Genomic DNA, 12100 nt, shown 5'->3' on the forward strand with positions numbered 1-12100 from the left:
AAGGTCCTCAAAATCAGTGCCATATGTATAGGAGACTTTTACACAATCCTATATTCCGAGATCAGCTTAAATGCAGCTGTGGCCTTCTCTGGGCCACAGCTCCTGAGTGTTGACCCTGAGGAAGTACTTCCAGGAAGATTTCACCTCAGCGATGCTGGTCTTTTAATCACAGCTGGTTCTTTAGCCCCAGCTAACCAACAGTTCAGTGAAGCATGGGTTCACTTTCTTAGATTCTTAATCCCAAATATCACACAAATAGCTCTAGTGTTTTTGCTTCCCTCTGAAACTTCATATGCTAGACTTCCATCTGTTTTTTTCTTAGTATTATCTTCCAAATTCTTACAACAGTTCATTAAATTCAGAGCACTCAAAGGCAACTGTACTCCCTGCTTCCCCCTCCCCTTCCTCGCCCCCCCCCCCAAAAAAAAAGTTCAAAAGGTATAAAAACCACATAGTTATGTCCATCATAGTGAAATCTCACTTTCTGGTACCATTTTTTCTCTGCTTTGCTTTCTGGTTTGTCAATAACACACTGACCAAAATCAACTTGGGGAGTATAGGATAGGGGTTATTCAGCTTACAGGTTAGAGCCTGTCATTGAGGGGCAGCAGGGCAGGAGCTGAACCGAGGCAGAAACCACGGTGGAGTGGTGATGACTGGCTCACTCTCTCTGGCTTATGCAACTCAGGACCCAGAGGTGGCACCACCCACAACGGTCTGGGTCTCCCCTGTGTCAGTCTTGTTTGTTTTTGGTTTTGGTTTTGTTTTGTTTTTTTCGAGACAAGGTTTCTCTGTGTAGCCTTGGCTGTCTTGGACTCACTTTGTAGACCAGGCTGGCCTCAAACTCACAGCCCTGTATCAGTCTTGAATCAAGAAAATGTCCCACAGATACGCCCACAGCCCAGTCTGGTGGAGGAAGTTCCTTCATTGAGGCTTACTCTTCCCAGGCGATGCTCACCATGCCCAGCTCTACTCATCTTGCGCCACATAAGTTTCTTCTCTGCTCTGATGAGAGGCGGACTTGACAGAGAAATGTTTCTAACTGGGATCCTGTGGTCTAACCAGGGCTGGCTGGCCTAAAGAGCTGCCATAGGATGGCTCGGCAAGATGTGTGTCTGTTCATCAGGCGTTTCTGTAGTACTATGTGAAAGGAAAGGGTTGTTGGAGCATTAGGATGAAGCTTGGAGGGCAAGCCTGTTAGTGGATACCAGAGCACACCATCTAACAGTCTAGGCTGCAGACTTCTCTCTGGCAGGGCTATATTTTAATAATATTTTGTTAAAATATCTAAATTAAAAACAAAGGCATTCTTCTCAATTATACCTGAACTTTACCATAATCTTCCCTTTCTTTTCCTTAATTTTTCTAGACATTATTGAAATCTAGAAAAGCTAGGAGTTGTGTAAAAATTGTTTAGGGGCTGGAGAGATGGCTCAGTGGTTAGGAGTGCTGGCTGTTCTTCTTCCAGAGGTCCTGAGTTCAATTCCCAGCACCTACATGGTGGCTCATGACCATCTGTAATGGGATCTGATGCCCTCTTCTGGGTGTGTGTTAAGACAGATAACTCATATACATTAAAATAAAAATTTAAAAAGCATTCTGGAAAAAAAAGTTGTTTAAACATAAATCAATTAAGTTTGAGTTTTGGGTGTAATTCAGATTGTTTCTAAAGCACACCCTGAACCTGAATGAATTCACAGCTGGGTGAACCAAAGATAGTTAGCTGGTGCTCTCTGTAACTACTGTTAAGGAGTTAACTTTACCTCTGCAATGTTTAAATATTAACCCAAGGGTTTCCTCTGCCATGTCTGTTATCAACAATGACTTGGAACGCTTTCTAGCTGTCAGCTTTGTTCTTCCCTTGAGGAGATGCTAGGACAGGATGAGACTAGACATTAGGCCACAACAAAGGATTATGTCCAAAGGAGCATTGGCTTTGTGGTTGCATAGTTTGCTCTTTTAACATTTTGAACCTCCTGTCAAAGGCCTCCCTGCCCCCTGTTTACCTAGATCTGGGGTAAAAAGAGGAAGTGATTATTTTATTGTGAAATAAAGAACAGTACCATCCTCCCCCCCCCCCCCCCCCCCCCCCAGTTTGGGGTGCTAACTCAAATTGATTGATGGAGAGAGTGACAGTGATACTGGGGTGCAATTCAAGTTCAACACAGTCAAGTGCTCTCTGCTTAAGGAATTAGGGTATTGATGCTGCCTAGGTCATGCATATTTCAGAGTCTAGGGAAGGAATTAACTGCTTTATTGCACTTGTGGTCACTTGGTTGCTAGCAAAAGACTATGACCCAGAAACCTTTTTAAAAACAGGACACTGGGGATTGAACTTAGTACATATGCTAGGCAAGGGCTGTAGCGTTAACCAAGAAGAACAGAGGTAACATTTAGACTACTGATGGGAAGGCCTGGAGGCCCTGAATAGTGCCTCTGCTTTGCTACCTAGCTGCTTTGGAGCCGTGGTGCCCAATAGCTTGTCAGCCTAATAGGCCCCATAAAACTTTAGCCTGTTTCTATATAGAGTGCCTTGGAGTGGCCATTTCTCTTTGCCTCTTATTTACTCTCAAAAACCCCTTGGAAAAAGAGCTGATGAGGTGCATTGAGATTTGGCATGAAAAGCCATTCATGGATAGTTTTTGTTTAGCCCTCCTGTACGCTTGTTCTTAATTTTAAAAAAAAAATCACTTTAAAGAATTACTCTTGTAATTCCAGAAGACATGCTCATTAAATTCTAAATAGTGAAAATGTGTAGAAGCCTTTCCATCCAACTTTTCTGACAGTAGATACACTAAAGCCAACTGGCTATCTGATTTTGTTTTTCAATGCATTTAGCTACACTAATATGGTTTTGCATGAACAGGATTGGCCTGGACCTCCCTGAATACAGGGTGCTTTATAATGCACTATAACAAAGCCTTAGCTTAGCTTACAGTTCAGGCTACCAGGCAGGACATGCTCAAGCACTTGTTGGGGAGGGGCATTTCCATGGTTTTTTGAGACAGGGTTTCACTCTGTAGCCCTGGCTGGCCTGGGACTCTCCAAGTAGACCCTTGTGGCTGCCACCTCAGAGAGATCTACCTGCCTCTGCCTCCTGAGTGCTTGGATTAAGAGTGTGCCACCATGAGCAGCTTGAGCAGCGTTTATTTTATGCCCCCAGTTTCTTTTCTTCCAGAAGCTTCAGATATTGTCCCTGATTTTCCCCATCATTTTTCTAATAGGACTCTTCTGGTAGAGAATTTTTATATTGATTAATCCCCTCAAACCTGCCTGTGTCTGGAGGTACCACTCTGAGTATTCTAATCGTGTGGTTCCCTCCAGCTCTGTAGGGTCATAAAGCCCTGTTCACAGGTTTGAAGTCCTGCTCTCCGTCAGTTTTACCTTTTCATTTCTTATTCTAGGGTCTTTAACTGAAGTATCCTGACTGGCCTTCACCCCCTGGGTCCCAGCTGCATTCTAGCTTTGTACATCTGGGAACTGGCTATCTGCTGTTGAGTGCTGTGCGGATGAAATATCCAAACTGCTACCACCAACACAGATCTGACCAGCTCTCTGAGGTCTGCGTGCCACCTCTTTCCATGTCCTTCAGGATTTTTGTTTTTGTTTTTTAGAGGTTTCTCTATTCCTGGCTGTCCTGGAACTTCCTCTGTAGACCAGGCTGGCTTCAAACTCACAGATCCACCTGCCTCTGCCACTGGAGTGCTGGGATTAAAGGTGTGTGCCACCACCTCCTGGCTTGATTTGTTGGGTTTTAACCTTTCATAACTATATAAAATGATTTCCCATAGTTCTTTCGCTGTTGAACCGGGAGACCTGTTTCTGAATTTTCGTTTCGTTTTGTTTGGTTTGGTTTGGTTTGGTTTTTCGAGACAGGGTTTCTCTGTATAGCTTGGCTGTCTTGGACTCACTTTGTAGCCCAGGCTGGCCTCGAACTCACAGCGATCCACCTGCCTCTGCCTCCCGAGTGCTGGGATTAAAGGCGTGCGCCACCACGCCTAACCTATTTCTAAATTTAATACAGTCTTTGTCACCAGCAATGTGGTGTCTCTTTGCATCTGCGCAGAAGCTCCTCACATGAATCCCCAACTGCCAACCAACCCAAGGGAAGGAGAAGGGAGTGGCTGTTTTCCTCAAGGAGCACTGTCTGTATTTGTTGTCATTTGCCATTAGTGGGGAACCTAAGCTGGAGTCCCACCAGCCATCTTTTCTGGTCATTTTCAGTAGAAGGGGAGCTCGGAGTACTATTTGGATCCACAGCTGATGTAATTTAGGAAGCTAGTCTCTGTTCTTATGGACACAGACTTCCTGTGTCAGTCAGTTATTCCCAAGGATCTTCCCTTTCATTCACCTTCAAGTATTAGGTGTTTCTGTTCATTAGTGCTCCCAGACTCACAAGAAGGTCTTTTATCCATAGGTCCTGATTTCAGAGAGTAGTCTGTGTTTATTATTCTTACTCTGTGGCTGAAAGGCCTGATCTCATTCAGTCACCACCCAGACTAGGAAACTGCCCCATGTCTAGTCTTTCCCGCTTGTGCGATCTCATCTGTGTTGCTTGTGACTACTTTACGCACCCAACATGCTACACCAGTATAGTTTCTTCCCATTTCAATGTGCCCACCCTTGCTTAGGAGTACACCAACAGCCCTGCATGGTAGAGCACCTGACTCCCTCTGCATCTGGAATTGGCTCCTGTTGCTCCGGCCTAGGAAAGTACCTACAGTAGGTATTGTCACAGGTGGGTTACTCGGACTAGTTCACTCCTTCTCCTTTCCCACCCCAGCCAGTCATATGTGGGAATAAACTAATGGGTTATATACGGTAGAGATTTCTAGAAATTGGATTTCTTTCTTTTCCGTAGCATGTACATAGTTTCATTAATGGACAAAACATTCTTTTGGTACTTGGAAAAGTATAGAAAATCTTCTCAAAGTTGAGCCGAGGGGAAAAAATAACGCTTTCTAGCCTAGGCAGTAGTCAGTAGTCTGAGATTGCTCCTGGGGGGCTGTAAATATTCCAGCCCCAGAACAGGATTGAAGAAGGTCACAAGAGGGTATCTCCAAAGCAGGGCACACTGCCTGACATGACACCTTGCTCACCCCAGCTGTACACCTACAAGTTTAGGAGTACTGTTACTTCAAAACTGAGACTAGAAGGCATTCATTTGAAGATGAAGATCAAAATATGAATGGACTTCTTTTGCACAACTAAGTTTTTTTTTTTTTTCAAAAAAGGAAAACAAAACAAAACCAAAAAAAACCACATGCCAAAATTTCCTGAGCCATGTTGATGTAGGCATTCCACAGGTTTCCATTAAGCTGTCTTGGGGATGGGAGACAGAGCAGAGTAAGTCACTGTGAGCTTGAGAATTGCTGTGCCTGAGTCCTATGGTGTGTGCCATGTTTGGACATGTGGTGACTCTTAAATGCTTTTCATCCATCAACACACTGACCCCTTTTTCTAGCTGCATTGTTCTATTGTTTTGACTGTGAAAGTGGCACTTGTTACAAAACCAGTTTCTGTGATCTAGGACAGCATTCTCTGCCTTTCATGTACATCGGAATCACCTGGCCCCACCTCTTGGGAGACTGATTCAGTAGCTCTGGGGTGGGGCCTGAGAATTTGCATTTCTAACAAGTTCCCAGATGCTGCTGATGCTGCTGCTGACTTGGCATTCTCCCTGTGAAACCTGAGATGTGGAAGATACAAGGAAATGAACATCATCTTTAATTTTAATATTCAGAGGAAGCAGTTGTTAACATCTTAAGGTATACATTCTAATACAGGCATACTTTAAAAGCAGTGGTCTGCGCTACACACAGCATTGCTTTTTTACCTAACAATTACTTTATTTTGGATTGATTTTAGAGGTATAAGAAACTGAGACAGAACAGGTAACCTGTGCCCTGTTTCTGTTGTTAATATACAGATCCATCTTATTTTGGGATGTCTCTTTTTTTCCCTTTGTGAGACAGGGTTTCTCTGTAGAGCCTTGGCTGCCCTGGAACTCTCTATATAGACTAGTTTGGCCTCTAACTCACAGAGATCCGCCTGCCTCTGTCTCATGAGTGCTAGGAGTAAAGGTGTGGGCCACCACGCCTGGTGCAGGTCAGATTCTTATTAGTTCTTAAGCTGTACAGTAGCAGCTATTACAGAGTATTTGCATTAGTATTATAAAGAATCTAGAGACAGATGTACTTTTTAAAAAATATATAACTTTTCTTTTGCATCAGTGTCTATGGGTTTGCTCCACTGTTTATTGAACAGTGCACTTTTTTGAGTTTTTCTTTTCTTTTTTTTTCTTTTTCTTTGTTTTTTTTTTGAGACAGTGTTTCTCTGTATAGCCTTAGCTGTCCTGGAACTCAATCTGTAGACCAGGCTGGCCTCAAACTCATAGTGATCCGCCTGCCTCTGCCACCAAGTGCTGGGATTAAAGGAGTGTGTCGCCACTGCCCAGCAAACCATAGCCTGATCTATCTATCTATCTATCTTTCTTTTTCTTTCTTTTTTCTTCTCTCTCTTTTCTGTTTTGTTTTTCAAGACAGGGTTTCTCTGTGTAGCCTTGGTTGTCTTGGAACTCGCTTAGTAGACCAGGCTGGCCTCGAACTTAGATATCTGCCTGATTCTGCCTCCCGAGTGCTGGGATTAAAGGGTGCACCACCACCACCACCACCACCTGGCCTCCTATGCCATACCTTATACTGTTATAGGAAGGGGAAGGTATCCTTGAACTCCAGTCTACTTCAGCCATGAAACACATAGAAAAATAATAATGTATCTAAGTTACTTTATGGGGCTGGAGATACAACTGAGTCGTAGAGTACTTGGTTAGAATGTGTAAGCCCAGGGTCTGTTCTCAGCACTGAAAGGAGAGAAAAGTATTATGTAAGAGACTGAGTTGTAAGAAGTTGCAAAACGGACATTTTATGCCTTCAGCATCCTTTGAAGGATAAAGTATGCACATGTGCAGATGCAGTGGTGCAGATGAGGTCCACATGCTCACAGATAAACCATGGTAAATTGGAAATATAAGATGAAACTGCACAGAACACACACAGAGCATCTCACTTAACAACACAGCACACAGTAGAGGGGAGAGTATTGTACTGAGTAGCCTAGGAAACATCCAGATTCTAAATTTGAGGATTTATACTGAATGCATATGGCTTTCGTGCTGTTGTAAAGCCAACACCCAGCCACTTGGCAATGAAACCCACATTGAAATAATATGTGTTAATGTGTGCTTGTTCATATGTATCCGGGTGCTTGTGGAAGCCAGAGGACAACCTGAGATATCATTCATCCTTGTGCCAAAGGAAACAAAACAATGTATTAAAATGTGAAGGAGCTGGTGTTGGACAGGTTAATGATGATGCCAGATATGTTTGTCCTACAGCAGAGTTGTCAGACACATCCTTTGGAGTGTTTCAAACCAATGTTGGATATACTTTTAGAGTCTTGTATTGTGGCAAGGTACTGATACTTGTGACTCATCATCCTCTGGGGATATAACCACCTTTTGGGCTGCTTCCTACCGTCTCTTCCCCCCCCCCCCCCACCCCCCTTTCTTTCCAGCTCCCTCTTTAGCTGTCTTTGTTGTCCTGGAACTCTATGTAGACCTGGCTGGCCTTGAACTCACCCACCTCTGCCTCGTAAGTTCTGAAAGGCTAGTGCCACCACACTGGGTTCATTGTTTTCTTTAAATTCGATACAGGGTCTCTTGTTGGCCTGGAATGTGCCAGGTAGGCTAAGCTCGCTGTCAGAGAGCCCCTGTGATCCGACCATCTCTGCCTCTCTAGTGCTGAAATTAAATAAAAGTGTGTGCCATCACTTGGGGCTTTTTATGTGGTTTCTGGAGACCATGGCAGACAAGCACTTGACTGAGCCATTTCTCCAACCAACCATGAATTTAACCTATCTTTTAACTGAATTCTCCAGACAAGGTAGTTAACCTTTATGAGAAAATTTTAAGCTATTTCAATTCTTTGAGAATTTCATACAGTGATCTTTACAACATTTTGTTATGAGTATTTGAAAAGGTATATCCTGTGGGTATTGTGGGTTGTGTGTGTGTATTGCAGCTCAGGCCAGCCTCAAACTCTAATTCTCTTGCCTCGACCTTCCTAGTGCTGGGATTACAGATGTTTGCTGCCATGTTTCAGTATATAGTAGTTGCAGTGGTTAAATAAATTTGGTCTGGAGAGATGGCTCAGCAGTTAAGAATATGTATTGCTCTTGACGCTTAGGTGGCTTTCAGTCACCTGTAGCTCCAGCTTCAGCAGGATCTAGTGCCTCTTGTATACCTGTACTCATAGGTACCTCACTCACATGGGCATGTCCCCACACAGGCACATACAAATACATATAATTAAGAACAAAATAAATCTCTGAAAATGCTAAATAAATATGAATTTAGAACTCGCTAGTATTTTGCCCCATATTTAAAATCACTCTGCTACATTGATTACTAAGTGAAGAATTTACCTTTTAATCCTTGAAACTAAATTCAGAAGCCAACCTGAGGCCTTCTGTTTCTATCTTCGGTCCTTAAAGCATCTTCTCAATGGATGCATACCCTCCAACCCCATATTTATTGTGTTGTGTTTACATTGATTCTCCTCTGTGCAGCTACAGTTTCTTGGAGCTCAGAATCTGTCCCTTTCAATCCTGTGTCCCCTGTGTAGGGTTTCCCTGTGTAGCCTTGGCTGTCTTGGACTCACTTTGTAGACCAGGCTGGCCTCAAATTCACAGTGATCCACCAGCCTCTGCTTCCCGAGTGCTGGGATTACCACCATGCCCAGCCCTTGAACAAGATTTTTTAAATGAATTATACTTGATATATGAGCAATCTTTATTATGATCTGACTTAATCCTCAACTTTTTCTCTGTGAAGGAAGATTTATGTTGGTATTTCTCCCACTACTTAGAGAAGCAGAACAAAACCTCAGCAGGCTTGGTCCTCTGGTAACCAGGGCAATCTCTTACTAGCCTGCCACAGGTTAGATATATACGTCTTGCTCTTTTCCGTTCCTGCTCATGTTTGGAGCAGAGTGCTTTCCCACAGGGATGCTGGGTCAGTTATGCTGGGAGACTGCTATAAAGAAATTTTTGCTGAAGATGAGGTAGAAGAATTAAGAGACCATTTCCAAATAGCTTTGGAAAGTTTTTAAGTTTGTCCTGGGAGGCTTGGTGTTCAAAGCAGGTTCCTTGTCAATCTCACCTATTGAAGAAGTGTGACCGTGTTGTGTTGTCCTCCTCCTCCTTTTGGAAGTCAGATGAATCTGTAGAGCTTGTGAAAACCGACTCTCCTAGATTTGAGGGGCAGGATTCTCTGGGAAGGCAGTCAGAGAGCGCCACACTAGGGTTGGTTTTGTTTTCTTTCTTATTTTTTTCCTTCTTTTCTTTCTTGGCAGTTGCTCTCCCTTGAGAGAGCCAACTCTTTAGAAAACTTAATCACAGAGTCTTCTTCTATTCAGACTTAATCTGGTCATTCAGAGGCTGTTGGCACCTGACCCAGGGCCACCGAGGTCTTCCTCTTAGGACTTCAGAGGCTTCCAGGACAGGAGCAGGCACCTCATTCTTTGGATGGGGGTTTGGCTGGGTCTTTTACAATAAATCTCTGGTTATGCGCTGTTACAGCAGGGATTTATTCTATAAGTTACCATTGCAGAAGCCTTTGATGGTTTTAGCCAAAAATTTAAATAAAAATAACCAAGCCATAATGGGATTCATTCCACTGAGATTGTTCATTTTATAGACAGTTGCTCCTTTTCAGGCATTTGACTCACCCCCGCTTCTGTCTTCAGTTCTCCAGTGTTTGGCCACATAAGTGAAAGGCCCTTAGGAGGTCTGTCTTCGTGGTAATAAACACTACATCTCTCCTCTGTTTTCTGTTCTCTGACATTAAAGCAACAGTGGAGTGGGCTTCTTAGCAGTCTTGTCACTGTAGAAAAGGTTAGCGTGGGGTGGTGAGCAGGCAGTGGTGGCTACAATTAGAGAAGAAACTCAGAAGTCATTTGAATGTTGTATGAGCAATACCTGTTTATTAGCTGCATGGCATCAAGCAGTCTGGAGTAATGCCAGTTTTATATTGCTATGAATTCATAGGTGTTTCTTTATTGCTTTTCATTTTAAAATTCCAATTTCAGATAACTTTTAATTGTCAGTGAAGTTTTATATAGGCTGTTTCAACCTCGTTACACTGATAAAATAAGATTATGATGTTGTTGTTGTTGTTGTTATTATTATTATTATTATTATTATTATTATTATTATTATTATTTTGAGACAGAGTTTCACTTTGTAGCTGTGGCTGGCCTAGAATTCATAGAGGTCTGCCTGCTTCTGCCTCATAGTTGATGGTATTAAAGGCATGTGCCACCATGCCTGGAAAGATTCTTTTTTAAATTGCATGTTTAGTCTTTTGTGTTTGACTGAGGATAATCACTGAGAAAAACTCTTCACCAACTGAACAAGTCATTAAATCTGTGGAATATGATGATGAGAGGTTCATTGATACAACAAAAAGATGGCACAAGTCTTTAACTTGTAAGTTTTTAAACTGAAATAAATGGCCCAGGTGGAGCATTGTGCTCTGGTATGTTACTCTAGTCTGTTACTCTTAGGCACTGCTTCTGACGAGACCTGACCCTCTGAAGGGCTGAGCACACTCAGCTGAGCTCAGCAGCAGCTCTCTGGATATGACAGAGACAGGGAGCTGGGGCAACAGCACGCACTGCACCCAATTGTCTGTAACCTGGCTTGCTCCTATCATGATGCTTTCCTAAAAACCTACAGTTGGGTGAGTTTTTTTTTTAAAGATTTATTTATTATTATGTATACAATGCTCTGCCTGCCTGTACAACTGAAGGCCAGAAGGCATCAGATCTCATTTTAGATGGTTGTGAGCCACCGTGTGGTTGCTGGAAATTGAACTCAGGACCTCTGGAAGAGCAGAGAGTGTCCTTTAACCTCTGAGCCATCTCTCCAGCCCCCTTTTGGTTTTTGTTTTTTTGTTTTGTTTTGTTTTGGTTTTGGTTTTTGTTTGTTTGTTTGGTGGTTTTTTTGTGGTGGTAAGAGAAAGGGGACCCCGCACTTTCAAAGAAGCCATTTAGTAGCTATCACAAGGTTATCAATGAAGATTAACTTTCTAAAAATTTTATTTTATTTTTTTAAAATAGTTTCTCAGTGTAGTTCCAGCTGTCCTAGAACTCACTCTACAGATCAGGCTGGTCTTGCAGAGATCCACCTGAGTGCTGGGATTAAAGGTGTGTGCCACCACTGCCTGGCTAAAGACCAATCTTAAACCCTTTCCTTCTGATCCCTAGGTCTCACAGTTGCAGTTGGTCCTTGGAAGAGGTTGTGTTTCCAGACTTGGGGAGACTTGGCCTGTCTTTAACTTAGTGATCTATGTAAAGCTCTTATATCTCAAGCTCTTTTTTCTTCAGCGTGAGGGAATGGGATTTGATTCTCTACTGCACGTCCTATTCAGTCCTATTAAGTTCCTAAAGGCCAATGCTGTATCTGGTTTGGGAGATCTCAGATGTGAAAGGGACTATTTGAGGTACTCACTTAGGGGCTGTGGACAAATGAAAGCAACTTGTACTCAGATTTGGATTGCTCTCAGATTCATGTCCTTAGATAAATACATTTCTGTGACCCATCATTGGGACCGGGTATTTTAAATTAAAAATTATGAGCATTTTCATTAAGAGATGGTCATTCTTGTTCTGGTTTGTCCTCAAAGCGTGTCCTTTCCTTTTATCATTAGTGTTTACTTTTTCCAGAGCTGTGACCTTCCTTTGACCATCTTAGGTTTGCTGAAAGATTTGAGTATACTTGAAAAGGCATGTTTGGGAAATGCTTTTTAAGTTTCTTTTTCTATTTTCTCCTTGTTGAACAGCACAAAACTACCAGGTTTTATGTTCCACAGAGCAGCTGCTGAGGTTCTGATGTTTCCCTCCTCCTCCTCTTCCTCTGTCCCTCCCCTTTCCTGCTCCACTCTGAAGGGAGCTGCACCTTTGTGGTTCTTCTGCAGCTGCTGGGCTTTGATGGGGACATGCTTGCTGCCTCTATACTTGCTTCCCTTAGCAACCAGTCC

At 42.9% G+C, this 12100-nt stretch overlaps 1 protein-coding gene across 2 annotated transcripts in view; it reads left to right on the forward strand.

Annotated features, from left to right (window-relative positions):
- The window catches only part of ZNRF3 (zinc and ring finger 3), a gene marked incomplete at its 5' end in the record, with an annotated part of 153709 nt that overhangs the window by 44389 nt on the left and 97220 nt on the right, over window positions 1-12100 (forward strand). Inside the window, one exon of one of the 2 annotated variants that reach the window (XM_084798693.1) lies at window positions 3814-5768. The exons of the other annotated variant lie outside the window; for it this stretch is intronic. Of the gene's footprint in view, window positions 1-3813; window positions 5769-12100 lie in introns of those variants that run through there. 2 annotated transcript variants of the gene reach the window in all.

This window comes from Acomys minous, assembly GCF_964271855.1.
Source record: "Acomys minous genome assembly, chromosome: 10".
Taxonomy (NCBI): domain Eukaryota; kingdom Metazoa; phylum Chordata; class Mammalia; order Rodentia; family Muridae; genus Acomys; species Acomys minous.